The 12,936-nt window shown below is 60.0% G+C and overlaps 1 long non-coding RNA gene across 2 annotated transcripts in view; it reads right to left on the reverse strand.

The window, feature by feature from the left end:
- LOC132808755 (uncharacterized) overlaps positions 1-12,936 on the reverse strand; it is a 50,781-nt gene that overhangs the window by 15,680 nt on the left and 22,165 nt on the right. The window lies entirely within an intron of this gene.

Raw genomic sequence — 12,936 nt, forward strand, 5'->3', positions numbered from 1 at the left:
GGAGCACAGAGAGAGGAGGGACAGAGAGTGGGGACAGAGAGAGGGGTGACAGAGAGAGTGGGGACAGACGTGGGGGACAGACAGTGGGGTAAAGAGTAAGGGGATCAGAAAGGAGGGGACAGAGAGAGGGGGGTAAGAGTCAGGGGGACAGAGAGAGGGTGACAGAGAGAGCGTGACATTGAGAGGGGGACAGAGAATGGCGGACAGATAGAGGGAGGACAGAGAGAGGGACAGAGCAGGGTGCAGACTGAGGGGGCAGAGTTGGGTACAAATGGGGGTACAGAGAGAGGGAGAAAGAGAGAGAGGGCACAGACAGAATGTGGACAGAGAGAGGGGGCAGAGAGAGGGAGACAGAGAGAGAGGAACATAGAGAAGGGGACAGAGATGGGGGCGGAGAGAGGGGGAAAGAGAGAAGGGGACAGGGAGAGAGGTTGGACAGAAAGGGGGGACAGAGAGGGGGGGAAATAGAGAGGGTGGACAGAGAGAGGGGAACATAGAGAGGGGGATAGAGAGAAGGGGACAGAGATAGGGCGGACCGAGAGAGGGGGATAGAGAGAGGGGGATAGAGAGAGAGGGGGACAGAGAGAGGGGGACAGAGAGAGGGGGACAGAGAGAGGATGGACAGCGAGTGGGGAACAAAGAGAGAGGACAGAGAGAGAGGACAGAGAGAGGGGAACAGAGAGAGTGGGGACAGACAGAGGGGGATAAAGAGAGGGGGGCAGGGAGACGGGTACAAAGAGAGGGTCAGAGAGATGGGACAGAGAGAGATGAACAGAGAGCGGGAGTACAGAGAGAGGGGAACAGAGAGAGGGGGATAAGGAGAGGTGGAGCAGAGAGAAGGGGAGAGAGAGGGGGACAGAGGGAGGGGGACAGAGAGAAGGGAATAGAGAGGGGGGGATAGAGTGACGGGAACAGAGAGAGGGGAGGAAGTTACGAGGACAGAGAGGGGGTGGACAGAGAGTGGGGAACCGAGAGAGGGGGCCAGGGAGAGTGGGACAGAGAGAGAGGGGACAGAGAGGGGGGGACAGAGAGAGGGGGGACAGAGAGGGGGAACAGAGAGAGGGGGGACAGAGAGAGGGAGTCAGAGAGAGTGGCGACAGAGAGAGGGGGACAGAGAGAGGGGGACAGAGAGAGGGGGGCAGAGAGATGTGGGACAGAGAGATGTGGGACAGAGAGGGGGCAGAGAGAGGGGGACAGAGAGAGGAGGACAGAGAAAGTGTGGACAGAGAGAAGGGAACAGAGAGAAGGGAACAGAGAGAAGGGGACAGAGAGAGGGGAACGTGGAGAGGGGAACAGAGAGAGGGGATAGAGTTACGAGGACAGAGTGAGGGTGCACAGAGAGTGGGGAACAGAGAGAGGGGGTCAGAGAACGGGGGATTCAGTGAGAGGGGGACAGAGAGAGGGGGATAGAGAGAGGGGGGACAGAGAGAGGGGGACAGAGAGAGGTGGACAGTGGGTGGGTGATGGAGGGGGGCAGAGAGAGGGGGGCAGAGAGAGGGGGCAGAGAGAGAGGTGTCAGAGAGAGGGGGACAGAGCGAGAGTGGACAGAGAGAGTTGGGACAGAGAGATGGAAAGAGAGAGAGCGGAACAGAGGGGGAGACAGAGAGAGGGGGTACAGAGAGAGTCGAACAGAGAGAGGGGGGACAGAGAAAGGGTGACAGAGAGAGGGCAACAGAGTGAGGGGAACAGAGGGAGGGAACAGAGTGAGGGGGACAGAGGGAGAGGGACAGTGAGAGGGGGCAGGGATGGGGGGACAGCGTGAGGAGGGACAGAAGATATGAGGTCAGGGAGGGTGGACAGAGCGTGGGTGGGACAGAGAGAGGGGGACACAGAGAGAGGGGAACAGAGAGCGCGGGACAGAGATATGGGGATAGAGTGAGGGAAACAGACAGAAGGGGATAGAGAGAGGTCGGACAGGGAGAGAGGGACAAAGAGACGGGACAGAGAGAGGGGAACAGTGAGAGTGGAGACAGACAGAGGGGGATAAAGAGAGGGGGACAGAGAGAAGGGGACAGAGAGAGGGGGCCAGAGAGAGGGGGACAGAGAGAGGGGGACAGAGAGAGGGGGATGGGGGGGACAGAGAGAGGGGAACAGACAGAGGGGGACAGAGAGAGGGGGACAGAGAGAGGGGGATAGAGAGAGGGGGATAGAGAGAGGGGGACAGTAGGAGGGGAACAGTAAGACGGGAACAGTAAGAGGGGAACAGACAGAGGGGGACAGACAGAGGGGGACAGAGAGAGGGGAACAGACAGAGGGGGACAGAGAGAGGGGGACAGAGAGAGGGGGATAGAGAGAGGGGGATAGAGAGAGGGGGACAGTAGGAGGGGAACAGTAAGACGGGAACAGTAAGAGGGGAACAGAGAGATTGGCCCCAGAAAGAGCGTGACAGAGCGAGCGGAGGCTGGAGAGGGGACACAGAGAGGGGGAACAGAGACAGGGGGTCAGAGAGACGGGTTTAAAGGGGTCAGAGAGAGGGATTCAGGGAGAGTGGGGATAGACAGAGGGGGTAGAGAAAGGGGGCACGGAGAGGGGCGTAGAGAGAGGAGGAGGAACATCGAGCGGGTACAGAGAGAGCAGGGACAGAGAGGGGTGACAGAGAGTATGGGACAGAGGGAAGGGGACAGAGAGAAGGTGTCAGAAAGAGGGGGACAGAGAGAGGGAGCAGAGTGAAAGGGACAGAGAAAAAGAGACATATAGAGAGGGGCAGAGAGAGGGGGCTCAGAGAGAGTGGGGACAGAGAGAGGGGTGTCAGAGAAAGGGAGACAGAGATAGAGGGGGGACAGAGAGAGGGGGACAGAGAGAGGTGGGACAGAGAGAGGGGTGACAGAGAGGGGGACAGAGAGAGGGGTGACAGAGAGAGGTGGGACAGAGAGATGGTGGTCAGAGAGAGAATGGGACAGAGAAGGGGACAGAGAAAGAGGAGGGGAGAGAAAGAGAGGAAAGAGAGGACTGAGAGGGGCGAACAGGGAGAAGGGGACAGAGACAGGGGAACAGAGACAGCGGAACCGAGAGAGGGGAACCGAGAGAGGGCGACAGAGAGAGGTGGGACAAAGAGAGGGGGGGCAGAGAGAGAGGGGACAGAGAAAGAGGGACAGAGAAAGGGGACAGACAAAGAGGGAGAGAGAAAGAGGGGCAGAGAGAGGGAGGACAGAGAGAGGGAGACAGAGAGAGGGGAGCAGAGAGGGGGTGGCAGAGCGAGGGGGCACAGAGAGATGGGGACAGAGATGGGAGACAGAAATGGGAGACACAGAGATGCGGGACCGAGAGAGGCGTCGCAGGAGGGCAGAGAGAGGGGTTCAGGGAGAGGCCTACTTCTCTGTCCCCATTTCTCTGTCTCCCTCTCTCTGTCCCCACTCTCTCTGTCCAACCCTCTCCCTTTCCCCCTCTCTCTGCCCCCTCCCATTATCCCCCCTCTCTCCGTACCTCCCCTCCGACCCCCATCCGCCCCCCTCTCTGTCTCCGACCTCTCTCTGTCTCCCGTGTCTCTGTACCTCCCTCTATGTCCCCCCGTGACACCCGCTCTCAGTTTTCCATCTCTCTTAACCACTCTCTGTTCCCCCCTGTGCCCCCATTCCACCATCTGTCTCCCCCCATCCCCCCACACTGTTCCCCCTCTCTGACCCCCGCTCCTCCCTCTGCCCCGCTCTCTGTCACCCCTCCCTCTGTCACCCCTCCCTCTGTCACCCCTCCCTCTGTTCCCTTCTCTCTGTTTCCCCTCTCTCTGTATGCCTCTCACTGTTCCCCCTCTGTCTCTCGCCTCTCTTTTTGTTCCCGTCTCTCCGTCCTCCCTCTCTCTGTCCCCCTCTCTCTCTCTTCACGCTCTCTCTGTCTGCCCTCTCCCTGCCACTGTCTTTGTCCCCCTCTCTCTGTCCCTCCCCCACTCTGTCCCCCACTCTCTGACCCCCTCAACTGTCCCTCTCTTTCTGTCCCCAACTCTGTCACCCACCTCTCACTGTCCCCCCTCTGTATTTCTCTCTGTACCCATTCTCTTTTCCCCCGTCCTCTCTGGACACACCTCTCTGTGCCCACTCTCTCTACCTCCCTCTCTCTGTACCCACTCTCCCTGAACCCCTCCCTGTGTTCCCCTCTTACTGTACCCCTCTCTCTGTCCCCCTCTCTCTGACCCCTCTCTCTTTCCCCCCCCCTCTATTCCCGTCTCTCTGTCCCTCTCTATATGTCCCTTTCTCTCTGTACCCCCCCTCTGACCCCCCACTCTCCTTTCCACCTCTCTCTGTCCCCCGAGACAGAGAGGGGAGAAACTGAGAAGGGGACAGAGTGGCAGGACAGAGAGAAGGGGACAAAGAGGGGGAAAGAGAGAGAGGTGACAGAGAGAGAGGGAGACAGCGTGAGGTGGGACAGAGAGAGGGGACACAGAGAGAGGGGACACAGAGAGGGGGGGACAGTGAGGGGGGTCAGAGAGAGGGGGGCAGAGAGAGGGGGGGCAGAGAGAGGGGGGACAGAGAGAGAAGGGGCAGAGAGAGAACGGGCAGAGAGAGAAGGGGCAGAGAGAGGGGGCAGAGAGAGGGGAGACAGAGTGGGAGACAGAGATGGGAAACAGAGCGACAGGGGACCGAGAGAGGGGTCATAGTGGGGCAGAGAGAGGGGCCAGAGAGAGGGAGGGTACAGAGATCAGGGAGACAGAGCAAGGGGGCACAGAGAGAGGGCAGACAGAGGGGGTACAGAGAGAAGGGAACAGTGAGGGGAGACACAGAGAGAGGGGACACAGAGAGAGGGTGGTCAGAGGTGGGGTACAGAGAGAGGGGGGACAGGGAGAGAAGATGGATAGAGTCGGGGACAGAGAGAGGGGGACAGAGAGGGGGCACAGGGAGAGAGGGCGGACAGAGACGGGGGTCAGTGAGAAGGGGACAAAGGGGGAGGACAGAGAGGGGGGACACAGAGAGGGGGCACAGAGAGAGGGGGGCAGAGACAGATAGGACAGAGAGAGAGGGGGCAGAGAGAGAGAGGGTTCAGAGAGAGGGTATACAGAGAGAAGGGGACAGAGAGAGGGGATCGGAGTGGGGGAACAGAGAGAGAGGGGAAAGAGAGAGAGGGGTCAGAGAGGGGGTACAGAGAGAGGGGGGATGGAGTGGGGGCCACAGAGAGAGGGCGAACAGAGAAGGGGAACAGTGAGAAGGGGATGGGGGTCAGAGAGAAGGACGACAGCGAGAGGGAAGACAGAGAGAGGAGAGACAGAGAGAGCGGGACAGAGAGAGGGGGACAGAGAGAGGGGGACAGAGAGAGGGGGACAGAGAGAGGGGGACAGAGAGAGGGGGACAGAGATGCAGACAGAGAGACGTGGGGATAGAAGTGGGGATCGGGGGGAATTGGAGTGCGGGGACAGAGTGGGGGATAGAGAGTGGGGGACAGAGTGTGGAGGACAGAGTGTGGAGGACAGAGAGTGGTTAAGAGAGATGGAAAACAGAGCGGGGGACACGGGGGTGTGGGGGACATAGAGAGGGTACAGAGACACAGGGGACGGATGGGGGGTCAGAGAGGGGGGTCAGAGAGCGGGGAACAGAGAGAGGGGGAACTGAACGAGGTGTGGACAGAAAGAGGGGTACGGGTGGTCAGAGAGAGGAGGACAGAGAGAAAGGGACAGAAATAGGGGGCAGAAAGAGGGGAGAGAGAGAGGGACAGAGAGAGAGGGGTTACAGAGAGAGGGGAGAGAGATGGGGGGCGGAGAAGGGGGCACAGGGAGAGAGGGGGGACAGAGAACGGGGACAGTGAGAAGAGGACAGAGGGGGAGGGCAGAGAGAGGGGGGACAGAGAGTGGAGGACAGAGAGAGTGGAGGACAGAGAGAGGGGTGACAGAGAGAGGGGTGACAGAGAGTGGGGTGACAGAGAGTGGGGTGACAGAGAGTGGGGGACAGAGAGTGGGGGACAGAGAGAGGGGGACAGAGAGAGGGGGACAGAGAGAGCAGTGAAAGAGAGAGGGGGACAGAGAGAGGAGTGAAAGAGAGAGGGGACAGAGAGAGGGGGACAGACAGAGGGGGACAGAGAGAGGGGGACAGAGAGAGGGGGACAGAGAGAGGAGTGACAGAGAGAGGGGGACAGAGAGAGGAGTGAAAGAGAGAGGGGACAGAGAGAGGGGGACAGACAGAGGGGGACAGAGAGAGGGGGACAGAGAGTGGAGGACAGAGAGTGGAGGACAGAGAGAGGGGGACAGAGAGAGGGGGACAGAGAGAGGGGGACAGAGAGAGGAGTGAAAGAGAGAGGGGACAGAGAGAGGGGGACAGAGAGTGGAGGACAGGGAGTAGAGGACAGAGTGTGGAGGACAGAGAGTGGTTAAGAGAGATGGAAAACAGAGCGGGGGACACGGGGGGAAATAGAGGGGGTACAGAGACACGGTGGACAGAGAGAGGTGGTAAGGAGAAAGGGGGGTCAGAGAGGGGGGACAGAGAGAGGTGATAGAGATGAGGGACAGAGAGGGTGGGAATGGAGCGAGGGGTGGACAGAATATGGAGGACCCGGGGGCAGAGAGAGGGGGACAGCGAGAGGGGGACAGCGAGAGAGGGACAGCGAGAGAGGGACAGCGAGAGAGGGGTGACAGAGAGTGGGGGAGACAGTGGGGGACAGAGCATGGGGACAGTGAGAGGTGGTAAGGAGAGAGGGGGGTCTGAGAGGTGGGATAGAGAGGGGGGACAGAGAGGGGGGAACGAAGCGAGGGGTGTACAGAAATTGAGGGACCCGGGGGCTGAGACAGGGGGACCGAGAAAGGGCGAGAGACAGCGGGGGACAGAGAGAGAGGGACAGCGAGAGAGGGGGGGCAGAGAGTGGGGGACAGAGGGGGGACAGGGCGGGAAACAGAGGGGGCTTCGGGGGGTGCAGAGAGGGGGACAGAGAGTGGTGTTGACAGAGGGAGGAGGCAGAGAGAGGCGGAAAGTGAGAGGGGTGGACAGAGAGAGGGGGGACAGAGAGAGGGGGGACAGAGAGAGGGGGGACAGAGAGAGAGGGACAGAGAGAGAGGGACAGAGAGAGGAGGGCAGAGAGGGGGTGCAGAGAGGGGTGGGCGGCTCAGAGAGAGGTGGTAAGGAGAGAGGGGGTAAAGGGATGGGGAACAGAGAGAGAGGATCGGGGGGGCAGAGTGTGTGGAACAGAGACTGGGAGACAGAGACTGGGAGACAGAGATGGAAAACAGGAGTGACGGGGGAGACAGAGGGGGGAAAGGGGTGGTCAGAGGGGGGGACAGAGAGTGGTTAAGAGAGATGGAAAACAGAGAGCGGGGGACACAGGGTGGGACATAGAGGGGGTACAGAGACACGGGGGACAGAGAGAGGTGGTAAGGAGAGAGGGGGGTCAGAGAGGGGGGACAGAGAGAGGGCATAGAGAGAGGGGAACAGAGAGAGGGGTTATAGGGGGGCAGAGAGAGGGGTTCAGGGAGAGGGGGACAGAGAGCGAGGGCAGGGGGGCGGAGAGAGGGGCAACAGAGAGAGGGGGAACAGAGAGGAAGGGGGACAGAGATGAGGGGGCAAAGATCAGAGAGACAGAGCGAGGGGGCACAGAGAGAGAGAGGGCAGAGAGTGAAGGGGACAGAGAGAGGGGGACAGAGAGAAGGGGACAGTGAGGGGGGGACAGAGTGACGATGGACAGAGAGGGGGAACAGAGAGGGAAAACAGAGAGGGGAAACCAAGAGGGTGGGACAGAGAGGGCGTACAGAGAGGGGGGACAGAGAGAGGGTGGACAGAGAGGGGGTACAGAGAGGGGGACAGAGAGTGGGGGGACAGAGAGAAGAGGACAGAGAGGGGGGACAGAGAGAGGGGGACAGAAAAAGGGGGACAGAAAAAGGGGGACAGAAAAAGGGGGACAGAAAAAGGGGGCAGAGAGAGTGTGGATAGACAGAGGTGGACAGAGCGAATGGGAGATAGAAAGGAGGCACAGAGAGGGGGAACAAATAGAGGGGCAGAGAGAGATGGGGAATAGGGAGAGAGGGTGGACAAAGGCGGGGTACAGAGAGAGGGACAGAGAGAGGGAGACAGAGAGAGGGGGACAGAGAGAGAGGGGACAGAGAGTCAGGGACAGTGAGAGAGGGGACAGAGAAGGGGGGACAGAGAAGGGGACAGAGAAGGGGGGACAGAGAATGGGGGGACAGAGAAGGGGGGCAGAGAAGGGGGGACAGAGAAGGGGGGACAGAGAAGGGCGACAGAGAAGGGGGGACAGAGAAGGGGGGACTGAGAAGGGGGGACAGTGAGAGATGGTGGACAGAGAGGGGCTACAGAGAGAGGGGGACCGAGAGGAGGGGACAGAGAGGGAGGAGATGGAGAGATGGGCACAGAGAGAGAGAGGCGGATATAGAGGTGGGGACAGAGAAGGGGGGACAGTGAGAAGGGGACGGGGGGGACAGAGAAGGGTCAGGGGGAATAGAGAGAGGCTGGACATAGAGGGCCAGACAGAATGAGAGGGACAGGGGGCAGAGCGGGGGGGGGGGGTTGAACAGAGAGTGGGGACAGAAAGTGGTTAAGAGAGATGGAAAACAGAGAGCAGGGTACACGGGGGGAATATAGAGGGGGTACAGAGACACGGGGGACAGAGAGAGGTGGTAAGGAGAGAGGGGGGCCAGAGAGGGGGGACAGAGAGAGGGGATCAGTGGGGGGATCGGTGTGTAGATTCAGAGAGTGGGGAACAGAAAGAGGGGGGCAGAGAGAGGGGGACAGTGTGATGGGGAAAGAGGTGGGGAGAGTGAGAGGGAGGGGAGTGAGAGGGGGAGGGGGGTAAAGAGAGACGGGGACAGGCAGTGGGGTCAGATCGAGGGGGACAGAAAGCGGGGAACAAAGAGTGGGGAACAAGAGAGGGGGCCAGAGAGAGAGTGGTGGACAGAGAGAGGTTGTCAGGGAGAGGGCACAGAGAGAGGGGGGATAGAGTGAGGGTGGCAGAGAGAGGGGTATAGAACATAGGGGAGAGAGAGAGGGCGAATTGAGGGGGGAAGAGAGAAAGGGCGGGTGGGGGAGAGAGAGAAGGGGAAGGGAGATGGGGACAGAGCGAGAGGGGGAGAGAGGGGTGACAGAGAGAGGGGGACAGAGAGGAGGGGGGTAGAGACGAGGGGCACAGAGAGGAGGGGGAAGGGCGGATTGGGATAGAGTGGAGGTGGCCCAGAGAGAGGGGACCGCATGAGGAATAGAGAGGTGGGGGGAGAGCGAGTGGAGTGACGGGGGGAGAGATGGAAGGGGTACAGAGAGCGGGGAACAGAGCGAGAGGGACAGAGAGAGTGTGACAAGTTGCGGGGGACAGAAAGCGGGGAACAGAGAGCGGGGAACATAGAGCAGGGGACTCAGAGAGAGGCGTCCAGAGAGAGGCGTCCAGAGAGAGGGGTCCAGAGAGAGGGGTCCAGAGAGAGGGGGACAGAGAGAGGGGGACAGAGAGAGGGGGACAGAGAGAGTGGGACAGAGAGAGGGGGACAGAGAGACGGGGACAGAGAGAGTGGGACAGAGAGAGGAGGTCATGGAGAGGGGGGAATAGAGAAGTGGGGGACAGAGTGAGGGGACAGATAGAGGGGTACACAGCGCAGGGATCAGAGAGCGGGGGACAGAGAGGGGTGACAGAGAGCGGAGAATGGAGAGCGCGGGACAGATAGAGGGGGACAGAGCGAGGGGGACAGTGCGAGGGTGGCAGAGAGATGTGACAGTGTGAGGGTGTAGAGAGAGGAGGAAGAGAGAGGGTGACAGAGGCGGGGGCAGAGGGCGGGGACAGAGAGAGAGTGCACAGAAAGAGGGGGATAGAGAGGGAGGATAAAGAGAGTGGGGTAGAGAGATGGGGAAGAAAGATGGGAAGAGAGAGAGGTGGAGAGAGGGGGAGAGAAAAGTGGAATAGAGAGAGGGGGACAGAGAGGGGGGTCAGAGAGAGTGGGACAGAGAGAGGGGGACAGAGAGAGGGGGGACAGAGAGAGGGGGGACAGAGAGAGGTGGGCAAAGAGAAGGGGAACAGAGAGAGGGGGGACAGAGTGAGGTGGACAGAACGAAGGGTCCAGAGAGAGGGGAACAGTGCGAGTGGAACAGTGTGAGGAGGACAGAGAGAGGAGACAGGAGGTGGGCGACAGAGGGCGGGGGACAGAGGGTGGGGGGACAGAGGGTTGGGGGACAGGGAGGGTGGATAGAGAGAGAGAGATGGGTGCCGAGAGATGGGGCAGATAGATGGGGAGAGAGAGACGTGGAGAGACAGAGACGTGCAGGTAGAGGTGGGACAGAGAGGGGGACAGATAGAGGGGGTCAGAGAGATGGGACAGAGCGAGGGGGACAGAGAGAGTTGGGCAGAGAACGGGTGAACAGAGCGAGGGGGAGAGAGCGAGTGGGTGAGAGAGATGGGGAGAGAGAGAGCGTTCAGAGAGACGGGGACAGCGAGAGGGGGCAGAAAGGGGAGAGATAGAGGAGAGTGTGAAGGGGAGAGAGATGGGGAGTGAGATGGGAAGAGAGAGAGGGAGTGAGAGAGAGGGGGGAGAGAGAGGGGGAGAGTTAGCGGGTAGAGAGAGGGGGAGAGAGAGGTCGAGATAGAGAGAGATGGGGAGAGAGAGGGGAAAGAGAGATATGGAGCGACGGGGAGAGAGGGGGGAGAGAGAGATATGAAGAGAGAGGGGGGAGAGAGCGAGGGAGAGTAGGGGCAGAGGTGGGGGAGAGGTAGGAGAGTGGTAGGAGAGAGAGAGACAGGGGGAGATGTAGGAGAGATTTAGGTGAGAGGTGGGGGAGAGGTACGGAGAGAGAGGAGAGAGGTAGGGGCAGATGGGGGTGAGATAACGGAGAAGTAGGAGGAGAGAGGGAGAGAGGGAGGGGGAGAGAGAGGAGTTATGGAGAGATGGATTAGAGAGAGAGATGGATTAGAGAAATAGAGGGGAGAGAGGTGGGTCGAGAGAGGGGTGTAGAGAGGGGCGAGACAGAGGGGAGACAGAGGGGAGACAGAGGGGAGACAGAGGGGAGACAGAGGGGAGACTAGGGGAGACAGAGGGGAGAGAGTGGGGAGAGAGTGGGGAGAGAGTGGGGAGAGAGAGAGGGGGTGGAGAGAGGGGGTGGAGAGAGGGGGCGGAGAGAGGAGGGTGAGAGAGGGGAGAAATAGGGGATAGAGAGAAGAAAGGGGGTGGAGAGAGGGGGTGGAGAGAAAGGCGGAGAGATGTGAGTGTAGGGAGAAGGGAGTAGAGGGGGCAGAGAGAAGGGGTAGAGAGAGGGGCTAGGGAGAGTGGTGTAGGGAGAGGGGGTAGAGAGAAGGGGTAGAGAGAGGGGGTTGAGAGAAAGGGTAGAGAGAGGAGGTTAGAGAGAGGGTGTTAGAGAGAGGGGAGAGAGAGTGGGGATCGAGAGTGAAGCGTGGAGAGAGGAGAGTGGAGAGAGGAGAGTGGAGAGAGGAGGGTGGAGAGAGGGGGGTGGAGAGAGGAGGGTAGAGAGAGGGTGTGGAGAGAGGAGAGTGGAGAGAGGAGAGTGGAGAGAGGAGGGTGGAGAGAGGGGGGTGGAGAGAGGAGGGTAGAGAGAGGGTGTGGAGAGAGGAGAGTGGAGAGAGGTGGTGGAGAGAGGGGGTGGAGAGAGGGGGTGGAGAGAGAGGGGGTGGAGAGAGGGGGGGTGGAGAGAGGGGGGTGGAGAGAGGGTGTGGAGAGAGAGGGGGTAGAAAGAAGGGGAGAGATGGAGTGGAGAGAGGAGGGTGGAGAGAGGAGGGTGGAGAGAGAGGGGTGGAGAGAGAGGGGTGGAGAGAGGAGTGTGCAGAGAGGATGGTGGAGAGCGGGGGTGGAGAGAGGAGGTAGAGAGAGGGGGTGAAGAGAGGGGGTTGGAGAATAGGAGGTTGGAGCGAAGGGGTTGGAGAGACGGGGTGGAGAGAGAGGGGGTGGAGAGAGGAGGGTAGAGAGAGAGGGGGTGGAGAGATGGTGTGGAGAGAGGAGGGTGGAGACAGGAGGGTGGAAAGAGTGCGTGGGGAGAGAGGTTAGAGGGAGGGGATGGAGAGAGACGGGTGGAGAGAGGAGTGTGGAGAGAAAGGTGTCAAGAGAAGGGTGTCGGGAGAGAGGGCAGAGAGAGTGGGAAGAGAGAACAGGCAGAGAGAGGGGGCAGAGAGAGGGGGCAGAGAGAGAGGGCAGAGAGAGTGGGCAGAGAGAGTGGGCAGAGAGAGTGGGCAGAGAGAGGGGGCAGAGAGAGGGGGCAGAGAGAGGGCGGGCAGAGAGGGCGGGCAGAGGGAGGGCGGGCAGAGAGAGGGCGGGCAGAGAGAGGGCGGGCAGAGAGGGCGGGCAGAGAGAGGGCGGGCAGAGAGAGGGTGGGCAGAGAGGGCGGGCAGAGAGAACGGGCAGAGAGAGGGGGCAGAGAGAGGGGGCAGAGAGAGGGGGCAGAGAGAACAGGCAGAGAGAGGGGGCAGAGAGAGGGGGCAGAGAAAGAAGTTAGAGAGAGGGGTAGAGAGATGAGTGAGAAGATGAGAGAGAGGAGAGGGGTGCACGTGTGAGTAAGAGAGGGGACGGAAATGAGAGAGAGGGTCTGAGAGTGCGAGAGAGAGAGTGTGAGAAGGGGACGAGGGGGAGAGAGAGAAATATAGATAGAGAGGGGGGGCAGCGAGATTGGGAGAGATAGATGGCGAGCTGAACATGTGTTGCTGGAAAAGCGCAGCATTTCAGGCAGCATCCAAGCATGCCCGAAACATCGAATTTCCTGTTCCTTTGATGCTGCCTGACCTGCTGCGCTTTTCCAGCAAAACATTTTCAGCTCTGATCTCCAGCATCTGCAGACTTCACTTTCTCCTCAGAGATAGATGGCGAGCCAGAGAGAGAGGGACACGAGGGTGAGGCACACAAGAGAGAGAGAGTGAGAGAGAGTCAGGTGAGAGAGAGGGCTGAGGTGGAGAGTGTGTGAGGGGGTGGGAGCGAGAGTGAATAAGGGGAAGAGAGATAGAGAAAGAGGGTGAGGGGTTGAGATAGAGAGAGAGAAGGGTTGAAAGAGGGGATAGAGAAAAAGAGACAGAGTCTCAGAGAGAGAGAGTGGGAGAGACTGA

This window comes from Hemiscyllium ocellatum (genome assembly GCF_020745735.1).
Source record: "Hemiscyllium ocellatum isolate sHemOce1 chromosome 38 unlocalized genomic scaffold, sHemOce1.pat.X.cur. SUPER_38_unloc_1, whole genome shotgun sequence".
In the NCBI taxonomy this organism is placed as follows: domain Eukaryota; kingdom Metazoa; phylum Chordata; class Chondrichthyes; order Orectolobiformes; family Hemiscylliidae; genus Hemiscyllium; species Hemiscyllium ocellatum.